The sequence below is a fragment of the Cannabis sativa genome, unplaced genomic scaffold (genome assembly GCF_029168945.1).
Source record: "Cannabis sativa cultivar Pink pepper isolate KNU-18-1 unplaced genomic scaffold, ASM2916894v1 Contig7, whole genome shotgun sequence".
In the NCBI taxonomy this organism is placed as follows: domain Eukaryota; kingdom Viridiplantae; phylum Streptophyta; class Magnoliopsida; order Rosales; family Cannabaceae; genus Cannabis; species Cannabis sativa.
Genome location: NW_026870043.1, coordinates 253291 through 264819, shown reverse-complemented (window position 1 = coordinate 264819; position 11529 = coordinate 253291). Strand labels below are relative to the sequence as shown.

The window sequence follows — 11529 nt, the reverse complement described above, 5'->3', positions numbered from 1 at the left end:
ATCTAATTTCTTTTACTGTCTTAGGTGGAGGAAGTTTTGAAATAAGATCTACTTTTGCTTTATCAACTTCTATTCCTTGAGATGAAATCACATGACCTAAGACAATTCCCTTTTTAACCATAAAATGACATTTTTCCCAATTAAGAACTAAATTCATTTCTTTGCAACGAATTAGAACAAGAGAAAGATGGTGCAAACAATCATCAAAAGAATTTCCAAACACAGAAAAATCATCCATAAACACTTCAAGATTTCTTTCAACCATATCGAAAAATATTGCAATCATACATCTTTGAAATGTTGCGGGGAGCATTACAAAGACCAAAAGGCATGCGACGATATGCAAAGGTTCCAAAAGGGCAAGTAAAGGTAGTCTTTTCTTGATCTTCGGGGGCAATGGGGATTTGGTTATATCCCGAGTACCCATCAAGAAAGCAATAATAAGCATGGCCAGCTAATCGTTCAAGCATTTGGTCAATGAAGGGTAATGGGAAGTGGTCTTTCCTAGTGACACTATTCAACTTTCTATAGTCTATACACACTCTCCACCCAGTTTGGACTCTAGTAGGGATTAACTCATTTTGTTCATTTCTAACAACAGTGATCCCAGACTTTTTTGGAACAACTTGAACAGGACTAACCCATGGTTGTCAGAAATAGGGTAAATGATCCCTACATCTAACATCTTAATTACATCATCTCTTACTACCTCTTTCATGTTTGGATTTAATCTTCTTTGACTTTCTCGGGAGGGCTTAGCATTTTCTTCTAAATGAATTCTATGCATGCACACAGCAGGGCTAATTCCCTTAATGTCTCCCATGGTCCAACCTATGGCCTTTTTATGTTTTCTAAGGATATCTAACAATTTTGTTTCTTGTTTTTCATCTAAATCAGATGCAATGATAACGGGATAAGTGTTAGACTCTCCTAGAAATGCATATTTCAAAGTGTCGGGCAAAGGTTTAAGATCTAACTTTGGTGGTTCAGGAGTTGACTCAACATGCTCTAATGGAATACATGGTTCAATTTTGGCTTTCCATTTTTCAGTATCCATTAGTGGGGTAGACTCAAGCAAAGAATTGACATCATGAATAAAATCATCAACATTTAAGCACATTCCAAACATTTTTGCATAAGTTTCAAAAGATTCATTCATGTCCATTTCAAACATATTTTCCGTGTTAATCATGTTTACTTCATGTATTTCCTCACACTCAACAGATTTAGCAACATTAAAAACATTCAATTCAACAGTCATGTTTCCAAAAGATAATTTCAATACACCATTACGACAGTTGATAATTGCATTAGATGTAGCTAAAAATGGTCTACCTAAAATGATGGGTATTTGAGCATGAGAATTTTCAACAGGTTGAGTATCAAGAACAATGAAATCAACAGGAAAATAGAACTTATCCACTTTAATTAAAACATCTTCTATAATACCTCTAGGAATTTTCACAGAACGATCAGCTAATTGAAGTGTTATAGAAGTTGGTTTTAATTCTCCTAGACCAAGTTGCTTATAAACAGAATAAGGCAATAAATTCACACTAGCTCCTAAATCAAGTAAAGCTTTGTTAATAAAATGATCACCAATGATGCATGAAATTGTTGGACAACCAGGATCTTTATATTTCACAAGGCTTTTATATTGAATTATGGAGCTAACTTGTTCAGTTAAAAATGCCTTTTTTGGAACATTAGTGTTTCTTTTAACAGTGCAAAGGTCTTTCAAGAATTTGGAGTAGGCAGGAATTTGTTTAATGGCATCTAAGAATGGGATGTTGATACTTACTTGTTTGAACACTTCTAAGATGTCACTATATTGGTTGCCTTTCTTGAGTGGGAGTAATCTTTGTGGAAAAGGAGCTTTTGGAATGGAAGGAAGAATTTGATCATTATCTTTTGACAAGTCATTTGTGTTGGAACTTTGAGGTTGGCTTTGGTCTTTTTCAACTTGAGGTGTGTAATCGGGTTTGGCAATTTGTTTTCCGGACCTAAGTGTTGAAATAGACTTGGCTTCTTCTTTATGACTTGGGACTCCTACTTCATATTGGCTTTTAGGATTTGGGACGGGTTGGCTAGGAAATCTCCCTTTTTCTCTCTCAGTTACGGCATTGGCAAGTTGACCCAATTGTGTCTCAAGTTTGGCAATGGATTGAGATTGATTTTGCATGATTTGTTGGGTGGATTGCATGAATTGTTGTAAAGTGTCTTCTAAGGAAGGCTTTCTTTGTGGAGGGTAAGGTTGACTTGGTTGGGCATGATTCGGATTTGACATGTTGAATTGGTTTCCTTGGTTCATTTGTGGTTGGTTTTGTCTCCATGAAAAATTGGGATGGTTTCTCCAATTAGGATTGTATGTGTTTGAAAATGGGCTATCATTTGGTTTACCATATGAATGTAATGCATTAGCCTCTTCGGAAAATGTTTCAAGAAAAGAAGGACATGATTGATCATTATGACAAGTACTAGCAAAAACATCTTTTTTAGGTTGAACATGAGAATTCATATTTTGACTTATGACTAAGGCTTCTACTTTTCTTGCTAATTTTTCAAAAGATGTTCTCAAATCAGTTTCTTCTTTAATTTCATATTTCCCTCCTCTTTTAGGTGAATTATTTGCTCTAGACCTAGGCTCAGAATAATTCCATTGTTGTGAATTAACAGACAATTCTTCAAGAGCTTCCCAAGCCTCTTGCCCTTGTAATTTCAAAAAATTTCCGGTATGCATAGATTGAATCATTTGTCGGTTTGAAGGGGTTAAACCATCATAAAAATATTTTACAAGTCTCCATTTTTCAAAACCATGGTGGGGGCATTTTAATAATAAATCTTTAAATCTTTCCCAACATTCATAAAATTCTTCATTATCTTTTTGATAAAATTCGGAGATTTCTCTTCTTAAATTATCAGTTTTGGACATGGGGAAAAATTTGGCAAGAAATTTATTAAAAAGTTGTTCCCAAGTTGTTATGGTTCCGGTTGGAAGTGAGTTTAACCAAGCTTTGGCTCTATCTTTTAAAGAAAAAGGAAACAACCTAAGCTTAACCGATTCGTCTGAAAAATTTTGAAAACGAAAAGTTTAGCAAATATCTAAGAAATCTTTTACATGCATGTAAGGGTCTTCTCTTTCTAAACCATAAAAAGAAGGCAACAATTGAATGATTGAAGGTTTAAGTTCAAAATGAGTGGCATTAGTAGTAGGCAAAACAATGCATGATGGAGCATTAGTTGAAATAGGTGAAAAATATTCAAGGAGCGTTTTTTCTTGCGCAATATTAGGTTCTTGTTCCATTATGCTTAATTTTTCAAAAACACTTTCAATTTCACCTAAAGTTACTACTCTTTTTACCAAACGATTTTTAGAATCACGTTGCCAATGATGCATGCAATGTCACAAATTTCACAAAGAAACACAAATAACACACAATAATCTCAAGAAGACAAATTTCTGATGTGGAAGATCAGTTATAAACCGCAACCACAGAGCATACTTATAACACAAAGAGAATATGATTTTTTTGTAAATTTTTAATTTTTCAATTTTTTTTGGTTTGACTTGTTCCCAGGCCTATTTGATTCCACTTACTCATGACTTAATAACAACTCCCCGGGGTTAATTATTAAGTGTGGATGGGAACTTTGCCAAATTTCCTTTAAGCAAAAATTGCTTATGTTGAAAGAACAAGCTTTGTTTTTAATTTTTTTTTTTCAAGTATTTTCTTAAGCAAAGTAAATAAGATTACAACTAAATAAATACAATAAAAATTGACAATAATATTGATAGATAGTTATATTAAAGTTAGGAGGCACAAAATGCCATCAACTAACTATAATAATAATAGTAGTAGTAATAATAATAATAAGATTTTAGGAGGCACAAGATGCCATCAACTAAAATGATGAACAAAAATTAAAGCTAGGAGGCACTAATGCCATCACTAGAGGGGATAATAGGAGGCAAAAATGCACTCAACTATCAAGTATGTAGGAGGCACAACATGCACTCAACTACTAAAAAAAAAGGTTAGGAGGCAAAAATGCACTCAACTAACAAGTATATATGTAGGAGGCACAAAATGCCATCAACTACCAATAAATATGTATATATATAGTATACAATATATAATATATAACAATATATATATATGTATAAATATGTATAACTTTCTCTTTTTTTTCGATTTTTTCAACTTTTTTTTTTTTTTTGATGAAAATGAGAAAAGAAAAAAAATAACTAGTAGAAGAATATTACTTACCTTGTAGAAAGATCGTTTCTTTCTTGCAACTCCCCGGCAACGGCGCCAAAAACTTGTTGTCCTCAAAAGTGAGTGTTTTAATATTTATACTCGCAAGTGCACGAATCGTTTCGGAATATAGTGTTCATGTAAGTGCAAGGTCGAACCCATGGGAGTTGACTAACATCAAAAGAAACTATTTCAAACAAAATAAGGATATTCTAACCTAGCTCCAAATATTTGATGGGATTTTAGTTTTGCAAAATAAAATAAAAGACAAGCAACTAAAATACTTAAGATTAAAGATGAGTGAGTATGAAAATGATTTTCAAATAAGACGTGTAAAATAAGATTATTAAGATATTAGAATCCACAAAATGCAAGTTCAATAATATTTATAAGTATATTGATTCCCAAGTTTTAGATATAGTTGAAATAAATCTCACCATATTTTCCAAAATATAATTTTCATTTAAGTACAAGTTATTTTCAAAAAGGTAGGATTTTTCTTCACTTATAAAATGTATAATTTCTAAGCATTAAATGTGTTACAATTTAATGAAACTACACAAAATCAAAGAAACTATGTTTAGGCAAAATATAACACTTATATTCTAAGAATTAGATGTAAACAATTTAATGAAAGACATTTAATCAAAGAGTATTATATTTTTGCATAATGAAGAACTAAGTAGAAATATGCTTTAACAATCAAAAATACATGATATTGAAGATAAAAAAGACATATTTTTGATAGAAAAATCCATGAACTTTATAGCACAAATGGGAAATCAACATACAAACATAAACACTATCTAGTTACATTTTGCTTCATCATCATCTTAATAATCTTGAAAAAAGATTAGAAGCTCATAACTAGATAAAAATTACAAAAGATAAACATACTTGACATGCTCTTCAAAGTGTAAAAATGGTAGAAAGAAAATGGTAAAAATGAAGAGTGTGGAATGGAGAAGTGTTTTGGGTTGAAGAGGTGTTTAGGAGGGTGAAGAGATGTGTTTTGAAATGGTCTTCCAACACCATATTTATAGGCAAAATTAGAGAATTAAATTAATCAAAATAAATAAATAAAATGATTAATTTAATTAGTGTTGGGAAGAGAATGGATAAATAGAGTATGTGTAAGAGTATTGGAAAAAATAAATATTTGTTTGGATTGAAAAATAGTGAAAAGATAGGGTAAAAATAAATTAGGAATGTTTATTTAGGTGAAATAAATTGGGAAGAGTAAATAGGTATTTATGTGTAATGTGTGGGAGAAAATGTTGGTATTTTATATTTTTTAAATCTTTTTGGGTTGAGAGAAAAGCAAATAACAAGTCAATTTTTTTCTTCTTCTTTTTCTTCTGCAGGTACACTTGGCGAGGGCTGGTTGGCTGCTGCAGCTGACTGGGTGCATGCGTGGCGCTTGCTGGCTGGCTGGGAAGGCTGACGAGGCGGGACCAGCTGGGAAAGAGGGACTCCAGGCGGGCCCCACGCGTGCAGGCTGGAGAGAAGAGAAAAGGAGCTCACGCTCCTGCTGTCGGGGTGAGACACACGCGCCCATCCGGACGCTCCGATCATCAAATGGACGGCTCAGATTCGGTCAAAGAGCTGACCGAGAGTGGGCTTCTTCTTGGGCTGATTTGATTTTGCTTTTAAAATTGTATTTTGACCCCATTTCTTCAATATTTCTCCAATTTATTCCTAATCTTCACCACCAATTACACCTAAAAATACATAAAGTAAATTAGAAACTAAAATAAAATTTAAAATAAATAACACATAACATATTATCATAAAATAATTATAAAAACATATAATAAACTATAAAATAAATATAAGGCTAATAAATTCAAAAATAATTAAAAACTTACTCAATTAATTAAAAACTTAAGAACTAAGCCAATTTTAGCTAAAAAAAAATGTGAAAAATAACTCTAATTTCTAGAGTTATCACCCACCATACCAGGGCGTCCTCCTGGAACTGAAACGTGGCGCACACCACCCTGTCGTTACCGGTGACACCCATGAAGTTCAAGATTCTGGTAATCACCGTCAGCCACTGTTCGGCTTTCATCACGTCCGGACCTCCCAGGAATACCGGAGGTGCTTGCTTCCGGAACCGCTCATATAAAGGTTCCAATCTATGGGCCGCCACCACTATCTCGGCCTGGGCAGCAGGGGCAGGTGCCACTGGAACTATAGGCACAGGAACTGCAGGAGCACCCTGCTGTCTCAACCTCTGGATCTCGAGGTCTTGTTCTTCGATCCGGGCTTGCATCTCCGCAAACCGCAACTCCCAATTCGGGGCTCCCTGATCGGCTGGGGGAGCCTGGGCAGCCTGTGGCGGGTTTTCATCACCCCGGCCACGAGCCCTGCCTCGGGGACCTCTACCTCGGCCCCGAGCAGGTGGGGGAAACTGAGCTCCCTGTCCCTGATTCGACCCTACGGAGTTGCCCTGACTCCTGGTAGTCCGCCTGGCGTCCATCTAGTTAGAACCGCCTGCGAAACCAAGAGTTGGCATATCAGGTCGTATTCAAGGCGAGCTTACTAATGCCGCTTAATTTGGAAATTAGAAATGAAACATGCGCCTATTCTACTATCAGGCTACTAACATGCTTCCTAACAGGCTTTTCTTTTTCATAACTGAATAAAATAAACTACTAAAGCAATAAAGGCTTACTGAACCGTGAACCGAGCTAACTGCTGATGATGATTGTACATGTCGTGACGATCTTCGGAAGACAACCTGGCGGCTCTGATACCAAATTGTAACACCCTAACTACCTTAGGCGTATTACGTGATTTTTAAACGTACTGTGCAGCTCGTTGCTAATCAACGAGGTTTATGGAAAAACGTGATTAATTAAAATTTTGCTTTTTAATTAAACTTATAAACCATATTATAAAAGTCTCGGGATCCCGATTTATAAAATCATTTACAAACGTTTTAACTGTTTAACTTTTACATCAAAATAAAGTCGTCTAACGACAGTTACAAAAATCTCAGCCTTGCTGTCCCGAGGATCGTACGCTCCAGGCCTAACCGCCCCGACATGTACAATCTCACAAGCTCGCTCGCGGTCCATCGGCTACATGCCTTGCCTTTACCTACACATGAACATAAGCGTGAGTCGACGGACTCGCAAGAAAAGCATAATAATATCATACATAACTCACGGCCGTGTCCAACACGATACTGAGTCCCGCCATCGCCATGTCCAACATGGTACTGAGCTACTACTGCCATGTCCAACATGGTACTGAGTTTTGAACGTTCAGGGGACGGTACTATTGACAAGTATCCTCTGATTGGTCGAACCGGTCATACTCCGCCGTTGGTCATACTCAGCACTCGTACCGACGGGATAGGTCAATAGCACGAACCACCAACCAAGTGTCGGACTGATCGGTCGAACCGGTCATACTCCGGCTGTGGTCATACTCCGGCTGTACCGACGTGACAGGGTTGGATGGTTCGAAGCCTAAATACATAACTAATGTAATCTAGCAGGCTTCCTACATGCACGCTAAACATGTAATCTACATATGCATACTGTTATACTAATCTTACCTGGATTCCGATTTCAGGTGTGCCGGTCAACCTGACTGGAACTGAAGCTGAGCGGCGGATTACTGACTCCTAAACCATAAAAATCACAACGCTATAAGTGATACGCTAAATCACTTCCCGGGGACTAAAACTTGAAACTAAAAGTTTCCCTATCGATAAAAAGCATGGCAATACCCCTAAAAACCTAAAAACGAGGAAAACTAGGGTTCTGAAAAATCCCCCAACCGGTAGACCGGTTGCCCAACCGGAATTCCGGTTCTGGGAAATTCAGGACCCCCATCCGGAATTCCGGATGCACAACCGGAATTCCGGTTCCTCGCAGGCAGCAACCATAAAAATTCATAACTCGACCAATTCAACCCCAATTGGTCCCAAACTTTCCAGACCTGTTCTATATGTCCCAAATAACAAATCCAAGGCATCAAACCTACCCAGAAACCACAGATACAAAATTTGCCATTGGAGCTCAAGCTTTGAGTTCCAAACTCAAGCTTGAGCAAAACCACCTAAACATGCATTCCACTAGCTTAATTCTACTTAACTAAGCATAAAAACACCTCTGCAAACTAATAGAAACAACAGCAACATCACAGAACATATTCACAACATTTTCCTTCCAAAAACCACATTTTTACATAGAAAACTCAAAGCTTGAACAACCTAGCTAATCATGCTTCAAACAACTCAATTAACATCAAATAATCATGCTTTGAACCTCAGAAAATAACAACTAAACACAGCCATAATAACAGCCACAAAAGCATGCATGCATCAACAATATATCAAACTTTTCTTAAAATAAAAGAGGAGAAAGCTAGAAGACACCTACCACAAACAAGAATTCACTAGAGATTTGCAAATCAAGCTTGAAACACCACAAAAATCCAGCTCCAAGCACTCCAAGTTTCAGCCGAAAAGAGAGAGAGAAAAGAGAGTGTTTTTTGGAAAATTCTATTTTCTTTTCTAAGTGTTTTTTGTAAAATGAAAGAAATAATAAAAACCCACTTAACATAACCATTTATTAAATCCATTTCAGCCAAAAACAATTAAATAATTAAACATTTAATTTCCAAATAAAAGTCACTAAAAGACAAAAAGTCATTGGGGCAAAAAGACCATTTTGCCCCTCCATCATAAAATCACATAAATCATTCTAAAGGGGTATTTTTGGGACATTCTAAATTCCCGGCCATTCCCGACATTCCCAATGTCTAAAACCCGTCCCCAAAATACGAACATACTAAGTTGTGATTTCTACTGAGCCAAACGCCGAGTTCCAAAATACCGGACACCGGAAATGCGAAATATAAAAACTGCTGAATAACATAAATAACAGTATCATAAATTATTTAAATAGCTATAAATAATTTCATAATTAATCCCAATTAACTGATAATTTCCAAATTAGCTAAGCGGGCTTTACAACTACCAAGTATGTTTGTTTAACATCCTAATATGAATTCTAAAACAATGAAATAAACACATAAGAGTTTAAGAAACCTTACATTGGGTGCAGCGGAATATAATGACTCCTTCCATTCAGATCTCTAGCCCTTGATTCCTTTCTGCAACAGAGCATTATAAAGATCTGAATATGGGTCTCTTTCTCTCCTTCTTTGATGTTGATTTTCCACAGTCTTACATACTATGATTGAGGTACCACTTGATGTGTGTGGGCACTACTCTATCACTCAAGGGAATTTCGAAATATAGAGAAGAAAAGAGAGAGAAGGGGCGGCTTGGCTTTTCTCTGAAGGAAATAATGTGGAAAGTTATGAGTTTCCTGAAGCCAACACTTTCTATTTATAGAATGCCCTCTAGGTTTAGGTTAGACTTGTATGGCATTAAAATAAATGAAAAATAAATTGTAAAAACCTATGGATAGTGGGCAGCCAGAATAGGAAATTGGGCCTCACTATGCAACTTTCCCATTTTGTTATTTTTCATTCCCATTTTCTCAAAATGCCAATTTTCCAATTTAACCTTTGAAATGCCAATTATAATTATTTAATAACTTAAAAATAATTATTAAATAATATTGTCATTTAATATATTTATTAATTTAGACATATAAAGTATCTTAATTAATAAATAAACCGAGAATCTCTTTTCTTTACAATTTCGCCCTTGCTTAGTGAAAATTCATAAAGTAGACATAGTCTAACTTTTAGAATTATAATTGATTAATTAAAATCAATTAACTGAGTCCTACAAGCAGTATGGTCTCAACTAGTATGGGGACCATGGGTCTATATACCCGAGCTTCCAATAAGTCGAACCGAATTCACCAAGTAAATTCCCTAACTTATTAATTCCTTATTGAATCCCTCTTAGAACTTGGAATTGCACTCTCAGTCATATAGAACGCTCTATATGTTCCACGATATAGATACGTCATTAGTTATCCATTATTATAATCCTAATTTGATCAATGATCCTCTATATAGATGATTTACACTGTAAAGGGATTAAATTACCGTAATACCCTAGAATGTACTTTATCCTTAAAACACTTAACCCTGTATAAATGATATTTCAGCTAAGTGAAATGAGTACTCCACCATTTATTTTCGTTTGGTTAAGCTCAAAGGAAATTATCCTTTACTTTCTATTCGCCAGATAGATGCTATAGATTCCATATTTATGTTAGCGCTCCCACTCAATTGCACTACCATGTTCCTAAAATGTACGTATCACCCTGACCTAAAAGTAGGCTTAACTAACAAATCAAAGAACACGAATAACAATCCTGAGATTGAACCTAATCATATAAGGATTAAGATCATTTGATCTAGGATCAACAAGTGATATTGAATTGAATAGATATACGGTAAATTCTAATATATCTAATCAAAGTTCAATATCGGTCCCTTCCGATGTATACTCCATACATCCGATACTGGTAAACTTTACCATAGTCCTGGAAAGGACATAACACTTTTCCAAGGTGTAAGAATACCTATCGCTGATTATACCATGTCAGTCTAAATCCAGTGTTCTGACAAATCAGGGAATAAACTTTCGAACATATAATTAAGATTATATTCAACTGTGCTGACAACACTATAATCATTAACAAATTCATATGTTCTGCCCTTAAATAGAATTCATACATTATATATATATAATCATATAATAAATCATGTGAACCATGCAACATAAAATGTTATTTCTGATCTTTATTAATAAGTAAATCTAATTATATTGAAATGTGTTTATTTAGGGCATAAAACCCAACAAACTCCCACTTGCACTAATATAAAACAAAATGTGCATTTCAAATAATCTCAACACCTTGATATACAAATCAAGTGTAATAGTAGTAAACTCCTCGTAATAGGATCTGACAGGTTGAATTAAACACAACCTCTTCTCCACCATTACTCTTCCTTAATCACAAAATCCTTGATAATGTGAAATTCCTCTCTATATGTCTACTCTCTTGGGATACTGGATTCTATACTTTTGGCAACTACTTTTTGGTTATTCAGGAAGTAACACTAGTAGTTAAGGCAAGTTGGAAGAGTGCCAAAGATGTATAGAACTTTCCTTAGACTGAATAAGTACCTTTCCTGCAACTTTAACATTCAGTCTTTTTCGTGTAGACTAAGAGACTTCAGATAGGTTTTTACACTTCTCCAAAATCACTACTCCACCCCAGAGTAATCACCATTTTATCAGCAGACTTTCTAGCACAAAGGCAAG

General features: G+C 35.3%; 1 non-coding gene across 1 annotated transcript; it reads left to right on the top strand.

The window, feature by feature from the left end:
* The first annotated feature begins 2810 nt into the window (after positions 1–2810).
* Positions 2811–2917, top strand: LOC115701608 (small nucleolar RNA R71). Its single transcript, XR_004008601.2, has one exon. It is a non-coding gene; the product is annotated as a small nucleolar RNA R71 (small nucleolar RNA).
* Positions 2918–11529: the final 8612 nt, after the last annotated feature.